Source organism: Arachis ipaensis, chromosome B4 (assembly GCF_059453495.1).
Source record: "Arachis ipaensis isolate K30076 ecotype BB chromosome B4, ASM5945349v1, whole genome shotgun sequence".
Taxonomy (NCBI): domain Eukaryota; kingdom Viridiplantae; phylum Streptophyta; class Magnoliopsida; order Fabales; family Fabaceae; genus Arachis; species Arachis ipaensis.
Window position 1 is genome coordinate 121,235,717 of NC_142439.1, and position 10,363 is coordinate 121,246,079.

The window sequence follows — 10,363 nt, forward strand, 5'->3', positions numbered from 1 at the left end:
TGAGTCTTTTTATTATTTTTCTCTTTCTAAAAATTCAAAAAAAAATATATCTTTCCCTTTTTCTCTCATAAATTTTCGAAAATTTGAGTTGACTTTTTCAAAACTTTTTAAAATTTAGTTGTTTCTTATGAGTCAAATCAAATTTTCAATTTAAAAATCCTATCTTTTTCAAATCTTTTTCAAAAATCAAATCTTTTTCATTTTTCTTTCATATTTTCGAAAATTTCAAAATTTATTTTCAAAATCTTTTTCTTATCTTTATTTCATATTTTTGAAATTAATGCTAATAATTAATGTGATTGATTCAAAAATTTTTAAGTTTATTACTTGCCTAGTAAGAAAGGTTCGATCTTTAAATTTTAAAATCATATCTTTTTATTTCTTGTTAGTCAAGTAATCAACTTTAGTTTTCAAAATCAAATCTTTTTAAAATCACTAACCTCTTTTTCAAAATCACTAATTTTCTCTCTAACTTTCTCTCTCTAATTTTCAAAATCAAATCTTTTTAAAATCACTACCTAACTAACTTTCTCTCTCTAATTTTCGAAAATCACTAACCTCTTTTTCAAAATTCCTTTTTAAATAATTAATTGTTTTAAATTTTAATTTAATTTCAATTTTTAATTTTTGAATTTAGCTTTATTTTTTATTTTATTTTCGAATTCTTCCATCTCTCATCTCCTTCTAATTATTTATTTATCTACTAACACTTCTCTTTTTCTTAAAAATTCGAACCCTCTCCCTCTTTCTGTATTCGAATTCTTTCTCTTCTCTTCTACTCACATAAAGGAACCTCTCTACTGTGGCAAAGAGGATCCCTATTATTTTCTGTTCTCTTCTTTTTCATATAAGCAGGAACAAGAATAAGAACATTCTTGTTGAAGCTGATCCTGAACCTGAAAGGACTCTGAAGAGGAAGCTAAGGGAAGCTAAAGCACAACTCTCTGGAGAAAATCTGACAGAAATTTTCGAAAAAGAAGGAGACATGGCCGAAAATAATAATGCAAGGAAGATGCTTGGTGACTTTACTGCACCAAATTCCAATTTAAATGGAAGAAGCATCTCAATCCCTACCATTGGAGCAAACAATTTTGAGCTTAAACCTCAATTAGTTTCTCTGATGCAACAGAACTGCAAGTTTCATGGACTTCCATCAGAAGATCCTTTTCAGTTCTTAACTGAATTCTTGCAGATCTGTGATACTGTTAAGACTAATGGGGTTGATCCTGAGGTCTACAGGCTCATGCTTTTTCCATTTGCTGTAAGAGACAAAGCTAGAATATGGTTGGATTCTCAACCTAAGGATAGCCTGAACTCTTGGGATAAGCTGGGCACGACTTTCTTAGCCAAGTTCTTTCCTCCTCAAAAGCTTAGTAAGCTTAGAGTGGATGTTCAAACCTTCGGACAAAAAGAAGGTGAATCCCTCTATGAAGCTTGGGAGAGATATAAGCAACTGACCAAAAAGTGTCCTTCTGACATGCTTTCAGAATGGACCATCCTGGATATATTCTATGATGGTTTGTCTGAGTTATCAAAGATGTCACTGGACCACTCTGCAGGTGGATCCATTCACCTAAAGAAAACGCCTGCAGAAGCTCAGGAACTCATAGACATGGTTGCAAATAACCAGTTTATGTACACTTCGGAAAGGAATCCTGTGAGTAATGGGACGCCTCAGAGGAAGGGAGTTCTTGAGATTGATGCTCTGAATGCCTTATTGGCTCAGAACAAAATATTGACTCAGCAAGTCAATATGATTTCTCAGAATCTGAATGGATTGCAAATTGCACCCAACAGTACTCAAGAGGCATCTTTTGAAGAAGAAGCTTATGATCCTGAGAACCCTGCAATAGCAGAGGTGAATTACATGGGTGAACCCTATGGAAACACCTATAATCCCTCATGGAGAAATCATCCAAATTTCTCATGGAAGGATCAACAAAGGCCTCAACAAGGCTTTAACAATGGTGGAAGAAACAGGGTTAATAATAGCAAGCCTTTTCCATCATCCACTCAGCAACAGACACAGAATTCTGAGCAGAATCTATCTAGCTTAGCAAATATAGTCTCTGATCTCTCTAAGGCCACTTTGAGTTTCATGAATGAAACGAGGTCCTCCATTAGAAATTTAGAGGCACAAGTGGGCCAGCTGAGTAAAAGAGTCATTGAAGCTCCTCCTAGTACTCTCCCAAGTAATACAGAAGAAAATCCAAAAGGAGAGTGCAAGGCCATAACCTTGCTTGGTGTGGCCGAATGCAGTGAGGAGGAGGAGGACATGAATCCTAGTGAGGAAGACCTCCTGGAACGTTCAATGACCAATAAGGAGTTTCCCTTTGAGGAACCAGAGGAATCTTAGGCTCATCTAGAGACCATAGAGATTCCATTGAACCTCCTTTTACCATTCATGAGCTCTGATGAATATTCATCTTCTGAAGAAGATGAAGACATTATTGAAGAGCAAGTTGCTCAATATTTAGGAGAAATCATGAAGTTGAATGCCAAATTATTTGGTAATGAGACTTGGGAGGATGAACCTCCATTGCTCATTAAGAAACTAAATGCCTTGGTTCAGCAAACTCTACCTCAAAAGAGACAGAATCCTGGTAAATTCCTAATTCCCTGTAACATAGGTACCATGACCTTTAAGAAGGCTCTGTGTGACCTGGGGTCAGGAATAAACTTAATGCCACTCTCTGTAATGGAGAAACTTGGGATCCTTGAGGTACAGGCTGCCAGATTCTCATTAGAGATGGCAGACAAATCCATGAAACAGGCTTATGGACTAGTAGAGGACGTGCTAGTAAAGGTTGAAGGCCTTTACATCCCTGCTGATTTTATAATCCTAGACACTGGGAAGGATGAGGATGAATCCATCATCCTTGGAAGACCCTTCCTAGCCACAGCAAGAGCTGTGATTGATGTGGACAGAGGAGAGTTGGTCCTTCAACTGAATGAGGGCAACCTTGTGTTTAAGACTCAAGGATCTCCTTCTGTGACCATGGAGAGGAAGCATGAAAAGTTTCTCTCACTACAGAGTCAACCAAAGTCTCCACAGTCAAACTCTAAGTTTGGTGTTGGGAGGCCACAACCAAACTCTAAGTTTGGTGTTGAACCCCCATATCCAAACTCTAAGTTTGGTGTTGGGAGGTCCCAACAATGCTCTGAACATTTGTGAGGCTCCATGAGAGCTCACTGTCAAGCTATTGATATTAAAGAAGTGCTTGTTGTGAGGCAACCTAATGTTATTTAACTATATCTATTTATTTTCCATTGTTATTTTATGTTTTTTGTAGGTTGATGATCATGTGAAGTCACAAAAATTACTGAAAAATCAAAAACAGAATGAAAAATAGCTCACCCTGGAGGAAGAGCTTACTGGCATTTAAACGCCAGTAAGGCTAGCAGAATGGGCGTTAAACGCCCAGACTGGCACCATTTTGGGCGTTTAACGCCAAGAATGGGCAGCAAACTGGCGTTTAACGCCAGAACAGATCATGAAGTTGGCGTTAAACACTAGAAACAAGCAGCAGTCTGGCGTTTAAACGCCAGGATTGCACCCTGAGAAAAGCTGGCGTTAAACGCTAGAAACAAGCATGGAACTGGCGTTTAACGCCAGAAACAAGCATGAAAGTGGCGTTTAACGCCAGAAATGGGCAGCAGTCTGGCGTTAAACACCAGGATTGCATACATAGGGCATTTTACACGCCTAAAAGGTGCAGGGATGTGAAATCCTTGACACCTCAAGATCTGTGGACCCCACAGGATCACCTCAGGATCTGTGGACTCCACAGGATCTCCACCTACCTCAACTCACCTTCTCTCTTCTTCCTCACACAATCCAATAACCCTCTTCCCCAAACATCCATTCACCAATCACCTCAATCTCTTTTCCCCATCACCTCTTCACCACTCACATCCATCCACACTTTCCCATAAACCCCACCTACCTTCAAAATTCAAAATCTCTTTCCCACCCAAATCCATCCTAAATGGCCGAACCCTAAACCCTCTCCCTCCACTATATAAACCCCTCATTACTTCTTCATTTTCACACAACACAACCCTTTCTTCTTACCCTTGGCCGAATACACACCTCTCTCCCTCTCCTCTATTCTTCTTCTTCTTCTTCTTCTTCTTCTTCTTCTTCTTCTTCTTCTTCTTCTTCTTCTTCTTCTTCTTCTTCTTCTTCTTCTTCTTCTTCTTCTTCTTCTTCTTCTTCTTCTTCTTCTTTCTCTCTTCTTTTGCTCGAGGATGAGCAAACATTTTAAGTTTGGTGTGGTAAAAATATAGCTTTTTTTTTTCATAGCCATTGATGGCACTTAAGGCCAGAGAAACCTCAAGAAAGAGGAAAGGGAAGGCAATTGCTTCCACCTCTGAGTCATGGGAGATGGAGAGATTCATCTCAAAATTCCATCAAGACCACTTCTATGAAGTTGTGGCCAAGAAGAAAGTGATCCCTGAGGTTCCTTTCAAGCTCAAGAAGAATGAGTATCCGGAGATCCGACTTGAGATCCAAAGAAGAGGTTGGGAAGTCCTCACCAACCCCATTCAACAAGTCAGGATCCTAATGGTTCAAGAGTTCTATGCAAACGCATGGATCACTAGGAACCATGATCAAAGTATGAACCCGAATCCGAAGAATTGGCTTACCTTGGTTCGGGAGAAATACTTAGATTTCAGTCTGGAAAGTGTAAGGTTGGCGTTCAACTTGTCAATGATGGAGGAAAACGCACGCCCCTACACTAGAAGGGTCAACTTTGATCAAAGGTTGGACCAAGTCCTCATGGACATATGTGTGGAAGGAGCTCAATGGAAGATTGACTCAAAAGACAAACCGGTTCAACTGAGAAGACTGGACCTTAAGCCTGTAGCTAGAGGATGGTTGGAGTTCATTCAACGCTCAATCATTCCTACTAGCAATCGGTCTGAAGTTACTGTAGACCGGACCATCATGATCCACAGTATCATGATTAGGGAGGAAGTAGAAGTTCATGAGATTATACCTCAAGAACTCTACAAGGTGGATGACAAGCCTTCCACTTTGGCAAGGTTAGCCTTCCTTCACCTCATTTGCCACCTCTGCAATTCGGCTGGGATTGACATAGAGGGAGACATCCTCATTGATGAGGATAAGCCCATCACCAAGAAGAGGATGGAGCAAACAAGAGAGCCTATTCATGGAGTTCAAGAGACGCATAAGGAAGCTCATCATCAAGAAGTTCCTGAGATGCCTCAAGGGATGCACTTCCCTCCACAAAACTATTGGGAGAAAATCAACACCTCCCTAGAAGAATTAACTTCCAACATGGGACAACTAAGAATGGAGCACCAAGAGCATTCCATCATCCTCCATGAGATTAGAGAAGATCAAAGAGCTATGAGGGAGGAGCAACAAAGACAAGGAAGAGACATAGAGAAGCTCAAGAACACCATTGGTTCTTCAAGAGGAAGAAGACGCCACCCTCACTAAGGTGGACCCGCTCCTTAATCTCCTTGTTCTTATTTTCCTGTTTTTCGGTTTTTGAGCTTTATGTTTTATTTATGTTTGTGTCTTTATTACATGATCATTAGTGTCTAGTGTCTATGCCTTAAAGTTATAAATGTCCTATGAATCCATCACCTTTCTTAAATGAAAAAATGTTTTAATTACAAAAGAACAAGAAGTACATGATTTTGAATTCATCCTTGAAATTAGTTTAATTATTTTGATGTGGTGACAATACTTTTTGTTTTTTTGAATGAATGCTTGAACAGTGCATATGTCTTTTGAATTTGTGGTTTATGAATGTTAAATATGTTGGCTCTTGAAGAATGATAAAAAAGGAGAAATGTTATTTGATGATCTGAAAAATCATAAAATTGATTATTGAAGCAAGAAAAAGCAGTGAATACAAAAGCTTACAGAAAAAAAAGGAAGAGAAAAAGAAAAGAAAAATGGCGAAAAAAAAAGAAAAAGAAAAAGCCAATAGCCCTTAAAACCAAAAGACAAGGGTAATAAAAAGGATCCAAGGCTTTGAGCATCAGTGGATAGGAGGGCCTAAAGGAATCAAATCCTGGCCTAAGCGGCTAAACCAAGTTGTCCCTAACCATGTGCTTGTGGTGTGAAGGTGTCAAGTGAAAAGCTTGAGACTGAGCGGTTAAAGTCGTGATCCAAAGCAAAAAGAGTGTGCTTAAGAACCTTGGACACCTCTAATTGGGGACTTTAGCAAAGCTGAGTCATAATCTGAAAAGGTTCACCCAGTTATGTGTCTGTGGCATGTATGTATCCGGTGGTAATACTGGAAAACAGAGTGTTTGGGCCACGGCCAAGACTCATAAAGTAGCTGTGTTCAAGAATCAACATACTGAACTAGGAGAATCAATAACACTATCTAAATTCTAAGTTCCTATAGAAGCCAATCATTCTGAACTTCAAAGGATAAAGTGAGATGCCAAAACTATTCAAGAGGCAAAAAGCTACTAGTCCTGCTCATCTGATTGGAGCTAAGTTTCATTGATAGTTTAGAGTTTATAGTATATTCTCTTCTTTTTATCCTATTTGATTTTCAGTTGCTTGGGGACAAGCAACAATTTAAGTTTGGTGTTGTGATGAGCGGATAATTTAAACGCTTTTTGGCATTGTTTTTAGTATGTTTTAGTTAGTTTTTATTATATTTTTATTAGTTTTTAATTAAAAATCACATTTCTAGACTTTACTATGAGTTTGTGTATTTTTCTGTGATTTCAGGTAATTTCTGGCTGAAATGGAGGGACCTTAGCAAAAATTTGATTCAGAGGCTGACAAAGGACTGCTGATGTTGTTGGATTCTGACCTCCCTGCACTCGAAATGGATTTTCTGGAGCTACAGAACTTCAAATGGCGCGCTCTCAATTGCGTTGAAAAATAGACATCCAGTGCTTTCCAGCAATATATAATAGTCCATATTTTGCCCGAGTTTAGACGACGCAAACTGGCGTTCAATACCAGCTCTCTGCCCAATTCTGGAGTCAAACGCCAGAAACACGTTGCAAAGCAGAGTTAAACGCCCAAACTGGCACCAAAGCTGGCGTTTAACTCCAAGAAATGTCTCTATACATTTAAAGCTCAATGCTCAGCCCAAGCACACACCAAGTGGGCCCCAGAAGTGGATTTCTGCATCATTTACTTATTTCTGTAACCCTAGTAACTAGTCTGATATAAATAGGACCTTTTTACTATTGTATTAGACATCTTTGGATCATCTCTGGACGTTTAGTTCTTAGATCATAGAGGCTGGCCATTTGGCCATGCCTAGACCCTATTCTTATGTATTTTCAATGGTGGAATTTCTACACACCATAGATTAAGGTGTGGAGCTCTGCTGTTCCTCATGAATTAATGCAATTACTACTATTTTCTATTCAATCAAGCTTATTCCTATTCTAAGATATCCATTCGCACTCAAGAACATGATGAATGTGATGATTATGTGACGCTCATCACCATTCTCACCTATGAACGCGTGCCTGACAACCACTTCCGTTCTACATGCAAACAAGGCTTGAATGTGTATCTCTTAGCCTCCTGATCGTGAGATCAGAGTCTTCGTGGTATAAGTTAGAACCCATGGACGGCCATTCCTGAGATCCGGAAAGTCTAAACCTTGTCTGTGGTATTCTGAGTAGGATCTGGGAAGGGATGGCTGTGACGAGCTTCAAACTCGCGAGTGCTGGGCGTAGTGACAGACGCAAAAGGATAGTAAATCCTATTCCGGTACGATCGAGAACCGACAGATGATTAGCCGTGCTGTGACAGAGCATTTGGACCATTTTCACTGAGAAGACGGGATGTAGCCATTGACAACAGTGATGCCCAACGTACAGCTTGCCATGGAAAGGATTAGGAAGGATTGGATGAAGACAGTAGGAAAGCAGAGAGACAGAAGGGATAAAGCATCTCCATACGCTTATCTGAAACTCTCACTAATGAATTACATAAGTACCTCTATCCTATTTTATATCTTATTTCTATTTTAATTATTAATTCACCATAAACATTTGGATCCACCTGACTGAGACTTGCAAGATGACCATAGCTTGCTTCATACCGACAATCTCCATGGGATCGACCCTTACTCATGTAAGGTTTATTACTTGGACGACCCAGTGCACTTGCTGGTTAGTTGTGCGAAGTTGTGACAAAGAATTAAGATTATAAACACGCATATTGAGTTTTCAGCGCCGTTACCAAGGAATGAACGATCACGATTTCGTGCACCAGTGACTCATTAATGTTGTTTATTTCTTCTTGTGCTTTCTATATCCGTTTTGGGAGGTCTCCAAAAGTTTCTCTCCCCCAGATTCCCAGCTTTTCGGTGCAAACCTTTAGTTTTTCTTGAATCCCCCCGTTGCTATTTTTCCAGGCCTCTTCTATGATGTTCCTGCAATCTTCATCAATTCTTCAAATCTGAATTTTCGGTGTTGTTTTCTCCTTCTTCACACCTCCCCATTTAGATCTATGAGGATGGGGCTATGATCGGATTTGTATCTTGGAAGGTGTTGGACTATTGTTTTTGGAAACTTCTCTTTCCATCCTAGATTTTCCATTGCCCCATCTAAACACTCTTGAATGTTTCTCTGCCCTACTTGTCCATTTGACCAGGTAAAGGGGTGTCCTATGTAGCCTGATGAGCGGATATTTTATACACTTTTTGGCATCACTTTCATATAGTTTTTAGTACTTTTTGTTCATATTTTATTAAGTTTTTATAGGTTTTAGTGTTAAATTCACATTTTTTTATTCTACTATGAGTTTTTGTATTTTTGGGCAATTTCAGGTATTTTCTGGCTGAAATTAAGAAGCTGGAGCAGAAGTCTGATTCAGAGACGGAGAAAGCACTGCAGATGCTGTCCGGATCTGACCTGCCTGCATTCAGAAGAGATTTTCTGGAGCTACAGAAGTCCAAATGAAGCGCTCTTAATGGCTATAGAAAGCTAACTTTCAGATCTTTTCAGCAATATATAATACTCCATACTTTGCTTCGGATTAGAAAGCCCAATACTGGCGTCTAACGCCAGCTTCCTGCCCCCTTCCTGGCATTCCACGCCCAAAAGAGGACCCCCTATCTGGCGTTCCATGCCCAAGGAGTCTTATAGCACGTGGATCTCATCAAAGCTCATCCTAAACACTCACCAAGTGGGCCCCAGAAGTAGATTTTAGCACTAAATAGACTGTTTTACCCTTACTAGTCATTTGTTTAGTATTTAAGGGAATATGTTTATGTAATTCGGACGTTCTTCGAACCTTTTACAGCCCTATTTTCATTTACATTGTATTTTTACCTTCAGTATGAGTTTCTAAACCTCCTAGATTGAAGGGAGGAGCCTTGCTGAGTCCTATGAATTAATAAAAGTACTACTGTTTCTCTTCGATCCGTGTTTGATTAATTCTAAGATGTGTATTCGTACTTCATCGTGGTGAATAGGATTATCTAACCAATTAGCTCTGTTCATTACATTAATACGAACGTGCCTAACAAACATCTGCGTCTGCTTGGGTCAGAATGCGTCTTTCACCGGATAAGGACGACCAACAGCTTGAATATACATCTCTCAGACGGCTAATCACGATTTTGATGGGGACTTCTCGAGACATCTGTTATGCCAACATCGGGGAGATTAGGGTCTCTATAGTAGAGGCTAGAATCCATAGATGCAGCATTCTCTGATCCGGAAGATCTGACCTTGTCTGTGGCGTTTTGAGTAGGATCATGAAGGAGAATGGACTGTACGCGCTTCACCCTCAAGCAGAGATGGATCCACACTAAACCTGGGGTTCAAATTTGGAGGAGTATTGGCAGCTGCTCAAACCAGTGTCAATCACATACAGCCTGCTATTGAAAAAATCACTCACAAGCAAGGAGAGCAGTAGTACCAGAGTTGATTCAGAAAGACAAAGCAACTCCAACTCTCAACTCTATCTTTAAAGTATTAGCACGTTGTTATAATAATCCTTTCACACATTACTCTTACAACTCTATATATGACATATAATCATTCAAAGTTTATCCAACAACCTTCTGATTCCGCCTGACTAAGATCTTCAAGATAACCATAGCTTGCTTCAAACCACAATCCTCGTGGGATCGACCCTGACTCGCTCAGGTATTACTTGGACGACCTAGTGTACTTGCTGGTACAATAGTACGAAGGTGTGGGGATTCGTGCTACCAAGTTTTTGGCGCCATTATCGGGGATTGTTGAGTTTGGACAAACTGAAGGATTGTCTTGCTCCCTAGATCAGGTAATTTATTTTATTTTTATTTTGCTTGAGTCTTTTATTTTTCTTTTCTTCTTCTTCTAATTTTTGAAAAAAAATTAAAAATTTCTTCAAAAATATTTTTCT

General features: G+C 39.4%; 1 non-coding gene across 1 annotated transcript; it reads right to left on the reverse strand.

Moving 5' to 3' along the window:
* Positions 1–1,375: 1,375 nt before the first annotated feature.
* On the reverse strand, positions 1,376–1,483 carry LOC148569006 (small nucleolar RNA R71). The gene has a single exon (XR_015882515.1). It is a non-coding gene; the product is annotated as a small nucleolar RNA R71 (small nucleolar RNA).
* Between the last annotated feature and the right edge of the window lie 8,880 nt (positions 1,484–10,363).